This window comes from Adiantum capillus-veneris, chromosome 3 (genome assembly GCF_014529385.1).
Source record: "Adiantum capillus-veneris isolate H3 chromosome 3, ASM1452938v2, whole genome shotgun sequence".
Classification (NCBI taxonomy): domain Eukaryota; kingdom Viridiplantae; phylum Streptophyta; class Polypodiopsida; order Polypodiales; family Pteridaceae; genus Adiantum; species Adiantum capillus-veneris.
Genome location: NC_140933.1, coordinates 118501695 through 118513230, shown reverse-complemented (window position 1 = coordinate 118513230; position 11536 = coordinate 118501695). Strand labels below are relative to the sequence as shown.

General features: G+C 38.4%; 1 pseudogene; it reads left to right on the top strand.

The window, feature by feature from the left end:
* The first annotated feature begins 4974 nt into the window (after positions 1–4974).
* Positions 4975–10089, top strand: LOC147461580 (uncharacterized; annotated as a pseudogene).
* Positions 10090–11536: the final 1447 nt, after the last annotated feature.

Sequence of the window (11536 nt, the reverse complement as noted above, 5' to 3'; positions counted from 1 at the left end):
AACATGGAATAGAGGCTATAGTGCCATTGGTGGGCGATGATGGGTTGATAGGAAAAAGCTTGTATATATATATATATATACAAATGATTTTAATATCCAAGGAGGTTGGGAACAATGGCATTCAATATGATAAGTTTGGGCCAATTGAACGTGATAAGTTTGGATCGACATAGTGTGAGAAGCTGCAATGTGAGGCAATTGACATACATCACTACATCCAATTAGAGCCAATTGTGAGCAAGAAAATAAATCCATGATTCGAGATTCTAAGGGAAGGTTTAGGAAATTGACATACATCACTACATCCAATTAGAGCCAATTGTGAGCAAGAAAATAAATCCATGATTCTAGTGGAGAGAGTAGTAGAGCTTCAAGGTTCTAGGAAGGCTTCCTAGATGTATACATAGTTACGTCACATTTGTCATTGTCCGATATACTATGAGATACGAGGCCGCTTTCCTGTCTACTCAGAGAGGGAATTGGAGTGTTGGCTAGAGTTATGAGATATCAGGATCAGAGATGCCTCGGGTTGTTCTTGCTAGACTCGTAGACTTTGGGAGAGTCGCTAATTGAGTAGACCAGATAGAGGGAGACATTCACAGAAGGAGATCACTCACTTCTTTAGAGCAAGGACTCAACAACCAGTTGAGCATTCCTCATGGAGGCTCCATTAGAGGATCATTACTATTATAGCACGTTGTGGGAAACACCTAGTACGACTATTTACAAAGGATGAGATTCATGAAGCTCTTCAATGACCGATGCAAAACTTCCTCCTCGGACAACGCCCGAAGTGGGGCATCCTCGGACATTGACAAGCATGATGATGATTTTAGTGTGATAAGTTTAGTCTTTCACTTTCCTTCATTTTATTTTTGTACCCAAACATTGGATTTAGGCCTAATTTTTGAAGGCTTCGACACCCTTCGGAGGCACATTTACCCTTCAGTGAACGGCAAACATAATTTTACCCTTCGAAACATTGGATTTAGGCCTAATTTTTGAAGGCTTCGACGCCCAAGCATTGGATTTAGGCCTAATTTTTGAAGGCTTCGACTCCCTTCGGAGGCACTTTTTACCCTTTAGTGAAGGGCAAACATATGTTTACCTACAACGTTGTTTCTTCTTCTTCTTCTTCTTCTCTCTCTCTCTCTCTCTCTCTCTCACACACACACACACACACACACACACACACACACACACACACACACACACACACACACACACACACACACAAAAGGGACATAAGTGATTTAGATCCCTATATAACTGCCAACAGTATATACACTCCTTAACATGTGTATATACATAGGTCGTTTAATATGACATTTCATAGGTCGTTTAATATGACATTTCATTACATTTCATTTCACTTAACTCTCTATCCTATCTCCAGCTGTAATCAAGCTAGGCGGGAAATTTCGCCTTGCTAAACTCAGCCATGGCGCGCGCCCATAGAGCTTTCCCTCTAGCCATGGCGCCCATCGAGCTTGCCCTCTAGCCTGCTGAATATTCCCCAGCGGCCCTCATTCCCCTGCACGTGCACGTCGACGTCTTTCTGCTGCTGCATGCTGTGCTCAATCTAGCGCTGCTGGTAATTATCTGAAGCTACATGATGTCGTCCTCATGACTGGTGCCACTGGTGTGGAGCTAGGGTATTCAAGCTCGGCCTGTTGCAGTACTGCGCCGTTGCCGCTTTGAAATTCAGCTGCCACGTCGTCCTTGCCAGCGCTATTATAAGCAGGTCAATACCTTCTTGAGAGTACTTTTGCAAAGGCTCTAAACAGTATTAAAAGATAAGGCCAAATCTGGTAGGCAAGGAACGTTCTTCATGTGGATGTCTATAAGAATGGCATGCTTTTACTTGTTTTGACATTATAAATGGGGTGCTCTGAAGCCCTTTGAATTAATGTGTTAAGGCGGCTAATTACATATGAAGCATTTCTAGGTGTAATATATAAGACCCACAAATTAAGACGTGACTCTTGCAATACTTTCAAATAAATATATAACTGAGCTAGGCTTGATATTCTTTTGTGACACAACAGTGATCTCTCGAACCTCCTCTTCAAGGCTTTTCGAGCAGTGCTGCAATGGCCTAATATATTCGATTATCAGCAGGTAAAGCTTTTCATTTCAAAGCTTTTTTTTTCGAGAAAAAGATCCTTCTATTAGTTACTAAAATTGCCCATAGGGCTACAACCACCTCTTTAAGAGATGGCTACAACAAACATGATGGGAGACTCTCCCAATGAAAAAACCAGCATATGTACAATGGGGCTAAATCAAGAAAGGGGGGGAGGGAAAAATCACACAGGTGGTCGGTAATGCCATCAAAGAAATCCCTAGACCATGGTGTAAAAATTCATTTCAAAGCATTTCATTTAGCTTATGTCGCTTTTCCACATAAAGTAAAGCATTATATTTCATTTCAAAGATTTTTTTTCCGAGAAAAAGATCCTTCTATTAGTTACTAAAATTGCCCATAGGGCTACAACCACCTCTTTAAGAGATGGCTACAACAAACATGATGGGAGACTCTCCCAATGAAAAAACCAGCATATGTACAATGGGGCTAAATCAAGAAAGGGGGGGAGGGAAAAACCACACAGGTGGTCGGTAATGCCATCAAAGTAATCCCTAGACCATGGTGTAAAAATTCATTTCAAAGCATTTCATTTAGCTTATGTCGCTTTTCCACATAAAGTAAAGCATTATATTTCATTTCAAAGCTTTTTTTTTGGAGAAAAAGATCCTGCTAATAGTTACCGAAACTGCCCATAGGGCTACAACCACCTCTTTAAGAGAGGGCTACAACAAACATGATGGGAGACTCTCCCAACGAAAAAAACAGCATATGTACAATGGGGCTAAATCAAGAAATAGGGGGAGAGAAAAGCCAAACAGGTGGTCGGTAATGCCATCAAAGTAATCCCTAGACCATGGTGTAAAAATTCATTTGAAAGCATTTCATTTAGCTTATGTCGCTTTTCCTCATAAAGTAAAGCATTATATTTCATTTCTGCTTATGGCACTTAGGCCTTCTCTGTCAAGAGTCAAGGGATCTGGACGGTTAGGGTGGGGTCAACTTTGTACTTAATTTCTCTAAATTTTGTAAGTTTTCTCATCTTCTAATATAAAGGTTCGACGTAGCTTTAAAAAGTTGTGGGTGGGATTACACTAAACCGAGGTAGAGGCTAATTAAAGGCCTTGAGGAGTAGGAAATTGGGCCGTTTAAATTCATCATAGCACTTTAGATCCATCATTACCCTAGGCTTCAGTATCAGGTTAAGATACTCTTTGTTTGTTTTTGTAAATTGTGGTTGCTTCTATCAAGATGGTATGCATGAGAGAGATAGAGAGAAGGAGAGAGATATTTGTTCTTATGTAAGTTTTGGCTAGGTTCCTTGCGCATCATTCAAAGTCCATTCAATGGCTCCATCTTGTGTTCTTACTCGCGATGCTCGATGCCATATTTTCCAGAACATTTGTAAGGGCTTATTGAAACATGGGGTCTCTTATGCACCATGGCCAGAGAGATCGTACTTTTTATTTGGCAAGAAAGGCCGAGAAACACATGTAACAACTATCTATATTGATGACACTACTTCCTGGTATTTAAATTTAGGAATGCTGTTAGTGAAGAAAGATTTGTCTCTTGTAGATTACTATAAGATTTCCTATCTTGGAACCCAAAGTATTTCTCACGATGTTCTGCAATATAGATTCTACCTTTTGTTGAGCCTCTTACCTGCAAGAAAAATTGTTACATGTGTTCTTCCACCACTCTTCCCTGGGGGTGAACCATGCTTTTTGTATCCCTTGGTTAGAATGGAGGACTTTAATTGATTTTAGTTTTCTTGTAGTGTTACCCTTATCAACTCTTTATTTTTGCGTGTCAACCTGCTTTTTTTAACAGCTATGAGTTCAACTTTGTCTTGGAAATGCTCTTGAAATTATTTATGTAGACATTCTTCTAGTGGTTGGGCTTTGGTGACCAAGAGAACTTTTTATCAACATCGACAACAAGACTCCCTAGGAAAGCTTCATCCCTCAGTAAATAAAAGAAGAAGAGTCCAATTGGAGCCCAGCTCTCATGATACAGCTCCATCAAATCATGCTCCCATCATCGAAGCAACGCCTTCAACTCTAGAGGCATCCTCTTCCCAAATTGAGAGAGGAGTAAGGAGCGTTGAGAGAGAAGTAAGGAGTGTTGAGAAGCTTGATCGGAGCATCCAATGCACTTGCAAGTTGTATTGTGGAGGAGGTCGTCAAGTGCACTTGTCTACTTACTATCGACATCAAGATCTCAGACGTAAATATGAGAGCTTTAGAAAAACTTTTGGCCTATCAAATCTATCTGAAGTTGGTGACATGGATCTTATATCTAATGCACAACCAGACGTAGAAGCCACTCTTACCTCTTTGGAGCTACCTTGTGAGGAGGAGCTAGTTAATGATGAGGATCACATGGACATCCATGAGAGTCAGGAGGATGAGTCCTCTACTTCGTTTATGGAGTTAGTGGAGAGAGTAGTAGAGCTTCAAAGTTTGTGGGATGAGCATCGACTACCAATTGGTGTTCAAGATAAAATGTTACGCTTGCTCTTTGGCGACTTTGGGGGGCCAAGAGTCACTCACAATTCTTTCAAAAGAAGTTTGGCTAAAATGCTAGTCCAACTTCCATCTACATGGGATGGTGACCTTGGGGGTATTCAAGTTCCAGCATGTTGGGATCAAATGCAAACCATGCTTAAAGGCCTTGGAATGGTTAATTCTCGGCGCTATCGTATCTACACAGGAAATCTAGGAGTAAAACATCCACCACAGCTTCTTCAACCAAGCATAGAGGATAACTATGTAGGAGAAATTCCAAGATGTGTATGCAATGCTGGATCCTCTTCTAGGAAGTTTAAGAGGGATTGCTCCAAGTGTTGCGAGAAGTGTCCGATTTGCAAAAAGACAAGAAAGTCTATGCTTTATTTTGATTATATTCCGATCGGTCCTCAGTTACAGCTTCTGAAGAAGAGTAGTACCTACTGTCATGAGTTGCTAAATCTATGGCGTCACAAACATAGATGGGACAACGCATCTGCACTCAACAATGAACAGAGAATCATTGATTTTTGGGATGGAACAAAGTTTCAAGAATTGAAGGACTTCTGGAATCCAAGTACATCATATGAACTGCCTGTGGTTTGCTCAAATTCAGCATGTAAAAAGTGCTACACCACATTTCCAGTCTTTGAACACCATGCAACACTACAAATCGGATGGGATGCTATGAATGAAGTATATAACTTTATCTGCATTGAGTGCTTCCAGGACATCAAATGTCCCAAGAAAATTGAAGTGGTGAGTTTGACTTCTCTTTTTGAGGTTCCTTTTGCATTCAGCTCATGTGTAATATATGTCATCATTTGGTTAGGGTGATCCTCGCAATATAGCAATTTTACTACATTGGGACGGATTTCAAACGTCAAAGACGACCCCAAAGAGTTGTGGTGTTGTGGAAATATCGCTTCTTAATGTTGGATGTAGTTCTTCCATAGATGTTTTACCAGTTTTGTTTATTCCACAAAATTGCAAAAAGATTATAAAAAGTTCAGGAGATGTATTTGGAACATTCCTAACTCCATTGGTGGATGAACTTGAAAGCTTATTTTTGGATGGGATAGATGTATTATATGAGTATCCACTAGAGAGGATTTTTGACAATCCACAAGGGTTTTCCAAGTCTTGCAAGATACGTGCACTGCTCATGATGGTTACTGGCAACCATCCGGCTCAGTGCAAAATAGGTCTACTCAAGAATGGAGGACAAGAGTTTTGTCGGCGTGATAAAGCTCATGCAACTTTGGTAAGAGATGCCACCAGGCCTGATGGACGATATGCCTATGATGGAAATCACTACCAGGCAAGATATCCACCACCACAGCGAACATTTGAGGAGATGAAATCTGCCTTGGAAGAGGCCAAGCGTTGCTGCACACAAGCAGAGAAGGAAGCTGCATGGAAACAAGCAGGCCTATCAGGCAAGTCCATACTTTGGAGGCTCTCTGACTTGTATGGATTTGATATATCTCTTGATTGTGTGTATGATGTTATGCACACTTTAGCATTAAACGTCTTCAAGAAATATATTGCTCAGTTATTTGAGAGCTCTAACAACGCTCTTAAGAAAGAGATTGATTCAGCAGTGTCTTCACTTACAAAGGATGTGCCCAACACTATCCGCTACGGAAGGTGGCCAAACTCTCCCAGCAACTACTTTGAGTGCTTCAAAGCTGAAGAGAATCAAAAGTTTATTCAATGGTGCCTTCCATATATCTTAAAGACTGTAAATGGTATTTCGCCAGAAATGCATGTTTTGGGAACTCTCTTGGTTGATATAGCTCATAGCTTTTATAACTACAGTAGAGATCATGGTTGGTCCATGGAGGATATTAGAATTATGAAGATACTACTGCAATCTTGGAGAGTTCGAAGGGAAGAGGCATTTGGGGCTAATTCATCGCCTTTAGAGCATATCGCCGGTATATATATTTCTCTCATTTTTGAGAGTTACTTGGTTTTGTTATGTGTGTGAGTATAACTATTTATTGCCATTTTGATTGTAGGTAATGGTGAGCTTCTTGACGATATAATTCGGCATGGGCTACATGATCGTTATTGGTGCTACGTATTCGAGCATCTTGTGAAGATCTATAGCACCATCAAGACCAATAATCTCAGCGACGAGGCATCATTCGTCCAATTCTATTTGAGGAAGTTTTTCACTAAAGTTTTTCAAGCTGTCCGCTCTGACAACGATGGTCTCTTACCTGATCAAAGATTCTTGAGAGATCTACATTCCTCAATGAGTGGATATTGCAATGTCCCATGTAATGAAGGTCAATTGCATGAGTGTTTTGCACATCATATGGATGGGCTCTTAGTTGTTTCATCAGTGGCCAAGGCAAGATCCCCGTGGAATGCTCTCTTGAAATATGGCCATAGTGCACCTTGTATTGATTGTCTTCTTTTGAAGGGAATTTGTATATCAAGGAAAAGGTGCATCTATCGAGAGCCATCAACTGAGGAGTCCATATTTTTAAAGAGGTTTTGGAATATGGAAGAGAGCTTTCCAATTGCAGATTTAAAGATATACGAAAAGGTATTATACAGAGGAGAAATATATAAAGTTGGCTGCCATGTGGTAGTGAGAGCTGATGATACAAATAGTATGTTAGATAAACGTGGACATTGGAAGGCTTGTATCACCTCTCTTTTCTCAATGCAGTTCAATGGGAAGTCTATGCTTTTCTTTGGAGGAAGATACTATAGACAATGCATCGTAGGTGATGATGACTCTGAAAGGTTACTCATTGATGCAATCACAGGAATGAGTGTCCTTGAGAAGACACCAATGCCCTTTACATGGGATTGTATCCAACCTATTTACTCTCTTCTTCATAAATTCATACCAATGTCACTACCTAAAAGCCAAAAGCTCATTGCCTATGAAGTGAAGGACTTGAAGCACAGAGATAGATTGCTTATGGAAGGACAATGTGGGAATGTTCCTTTACGGTTAGAGGAACAAGATATAGTGAGAGTTTCTATGAATAGTGGACTTGAAAAAGTCTTTCAACATGCTGTGGTAAGGGAATCAAATCCTGAGGAAAAATTGGCAAGACTTGCCATCTTGAAGCCTGATGTACATCAAAGAAATACGTGGACGATTCACACAGAAGAAGATCATTGGAGAAGTTGGGATAGCTGTCATATTCTAATTAAAAATTGGACTGTGATAAGACAAAAAAAAGTTACAAAACCTGGTGTGCTTGAACAATGGATACCTATTATGTGGCGATCTCCATGATGTATAAGCATTTGTATCTACTATTTTATTCAGGATTCTCTTCAAAGTTGATTCTACACAAAAACTTTCTCTCTTTTGTGATGTGTAAGAATTTTGATTGAAAACTCTTTAAAATTGATTTTATGTTGTTTTGTTTCAGTTATCTGATTTAAATTTATAAATATTGTATCGTAAATATGATTTTGTTACTTTGTCAGAGCAAGTATGAGTTGCCCACAATCATTGTTACAGCAGCTACTAGGAGGATCTAGTGAAGAGGCGATTAAAACTCTCAATGTGTGGAGAGCAAATTATTCTGGAAATAAGAGGGTAACTTCGGATCCCTCTAGCACCGCTGCAATCAGTGATCCACCTAGATATGATCCTGTTGTGTATGATCAGATTTTTAGGCCACCACCACCAAAATTGAGAGAGAAAAATAAGTTGTATGGTCGAGATTTTCTCTTAAAACAGCATCCTGAGCAATATAGAGTATTATATGTCAATTATGGAGAGGTGAGAAAGTGGTTTGCTAAAGGAGAAGCCATTGGCGATCTTCGTAACAACAATGAGCGAAAGAATGTAGTTTTGAGGATCATTAAAGAGAATATAGCAACGCTCAAGGCCATCACAATAGATGGTGTGGCTTATCCATGGAAGGAGGAAGATTTATACACATGGTGTATCAAGTCTTTAGCGGCAAAACGTAAGTGGAGCAGAAAAAAGACAAGCCAAGAGACACTTTGCTCAACCAACTCCATGGTACAGTAATTTATGTTGAGCCTATATTTGTTTTGACATCTTTGCAAGTTTATTTAATAATATTTAGAATTATAGGTCTTATGTATGGATGATGATAATATAACAATTGAGCACAAGGATGAGAAAGATGATCAAGAAGGAGAGCTTCATGCAATGGTCAGTACATATTCTTTTATGACAGGGCTTTTATTTGATTTATTCCATGTTATTCACATTAAACTTCTTTCAGATTGAGAATTCTCATGTTGATGAGCAAGTGACGAAGTTTGTTATCGATGATAAAGCTGATGATATATCAAATCGTGTAGGTTCTTTTGTGCTATGACATTTAAATTATTTATGCTTGCTATGAGGTAGTATTATGTTTACTTTATTTATGTTTCTTTTTTGTGAATGTAGAAAGATGAGGATGTGTACATTCCTGATATGTCATGGATGGAAGAAGATGATCCAAAAAGTGCTTATGAGGTTCGTTAATCAATCAATCTCTCTCTCTTTCTCTCTATGTGTGTGTGTGTGAAGATCATGTTTTCTTTACAATTGTATAGGAGTATCAACATTTTATAAGAGATGAAAGCTCGAAAGTCTCATTACAAGGAAAAGAGACACATATAGATCATGAAGGGGGATGGCAATGGTGATAATGTGACGAAAAAGGTTTGATTGTAAAAAATTTATCTTTTGATGAGATTCATGCTATATTTTTGTTATGTAGTGTCTTTATTTATTTTTATTCGTGAGAAAATGAAGGATAAAAATATAAGCGAGTCTTGTGCTGCGGATGATATGGATGCGAACTCTAGGAAAAGCAATCGAAAGAGAAAGGTATACTACATTTTCTTATTATCTTACTTAGGGTTAGTGTGATGCTCTTCTTAGCATTTTAAGTTATTGAGTCATTTTTATTTTTAAAAGGTTACAAGTAAGTTAAAAGATTTGTTAGAAGAAAAAGACAAAGCTTCCAAGGTGGCAAAACATAAAAAAAAAGGTAATTACTTAGGATTTCATTTAAGAATAGTCTTTGATTGCTCATAAATAACTTTATTACTTCAATGGTATAGGAGCCCTTAAGAGAAGATGGTGGAGAGAAGTCTCTTATGGAAACCAAGGTGTGTTTTAGATCATATGAAGTCTTGCTTGCATTAGTTTCTTAAACATGAGAAAGATATAGCATTTTAGAATCTTACACTTGCATCATTTTTTTTTTGTAGGCAAGAACATTGTCTACTAGAGACAAAGAAGTCATTCTAATGAAGTGGCTTCATACTCAAAAAGTGGAAGAGATCTACCAATTGATCAAGCCCACTTACTGTGCTTTGAAGAAGACACATTCATTCTTTGGCAGGAAAGTGAATGACACTACTTCCTCAACAATGTGTGAGGACTTAGTGGCATGGCTCATAGTTCAAGGAGTAGTGCATATCGATTTTGCAAAGCTAGGTGTTTTAACTTTAAAAGACGTTCATTTGTGTAATGATGATTAAGTATTGTATCTAAATGGACATTCTCAATGGTTGTTGATTTCCAATGTGTATTAGCTTGAGGTCAAATGACTAATATGCTTTATGTTTAGATGAGCACTCTCAATTAACTTCATATATGAAATTGACAAGTGATCTTGAATTCTCTTGATTCATCTAGCAATTATTTACTAATTGACTTACTAGTTGGATATTGTAGTTGCTACATGGATTACTACTTCTTGCTTTGAAGTTACTAGATGAATTACTATTTCATATATTTGAGTTGCTAGATATATTGCTAGTTTCATAACACATCTCAAACTAGTAAGTGAGATTTCTCTCTTGATTCATCTAGCAATTATCTTACCATATAGCTACTCAACTTACTATATGGTAAGAAAATTACTACTTGAAACATCTAGGAGTATTCTCACGCTTACTAGTTTGCACTTTTGCTAGATGTGTGTATTGAAACTAGTAATATATCTAGCAATTATATATTTTTTGCCATATGGTAGGTCATCCAAAGCTCCTTGTGTTGTAAGAGTGCTTAAAACTTACTCTTTTGTGGTGCTGCCAAATTAGACAATGTCCATCTGTAATTTTTGATGGAAAAGTGGCATGGGTTTTTCAAACTGCCTAGTTTCATGGGTATAGTGGCCTTGCTGGTCTCCGATTTTGTTAAAAGCTTAATCATGTGTATAATGCATGCTATTGCTTGAATGGCAAACCATGCTATGGCCATCCATGGTGATGATAGAGGCGGTGGTCATCATTGTTTGTTTCTTTTCTTTGTCCATTTGTTTATGGCTAGAAAAATACATTTTCCCTAACCATTGAAAATAAGGGCAAACTTGAAAGTCTCCTAGTTTTTAGCTCAAACTTTGAATCTTTTGCCGGTTGATGGTATTGGTCCCAAATGATAATTTAATAATGATTGCCTTGGATTCTATAATGATTTTAATTGCCCACCAAGACTATACAATAAATGAGCCATATCTCAGTGATGATGGCCCACATGCTCATTTTTATGAAACAAGGTGCTGGAATCTTATTGGTGGATCTCAAAACACTCAACATTCAAATTTAGCAAGTGCATGCAGCTATGAAAATATCCTTTTGTACACAAGCTTGAACATTTAGTCTTTTTATGGTTTGCACTTTGATCTTTTGTGCCACCACTTTTTGCACAGCTTTCTTTGCTCTGTACACACGTTCCTTCACATATTTCACTATTGCCATGGCCATAGGGTGATAAAACTTGCACCATAAAGAGTCACATTTGATGAAGCACAAAGATGGCTAAGGCAGATGTGCCTGCTTGAGTTCCATGAGATCCCTCTACATGTCCAGGAGGTGTGAGCAGACCTTGAGCAAATTATCTTGGGAGTAGATCAAATCAAGACTTTGCTTCACACAGATGGTAGAGATCTCTTCACATCACAACTAAGTACGTTGCTCAGATCTT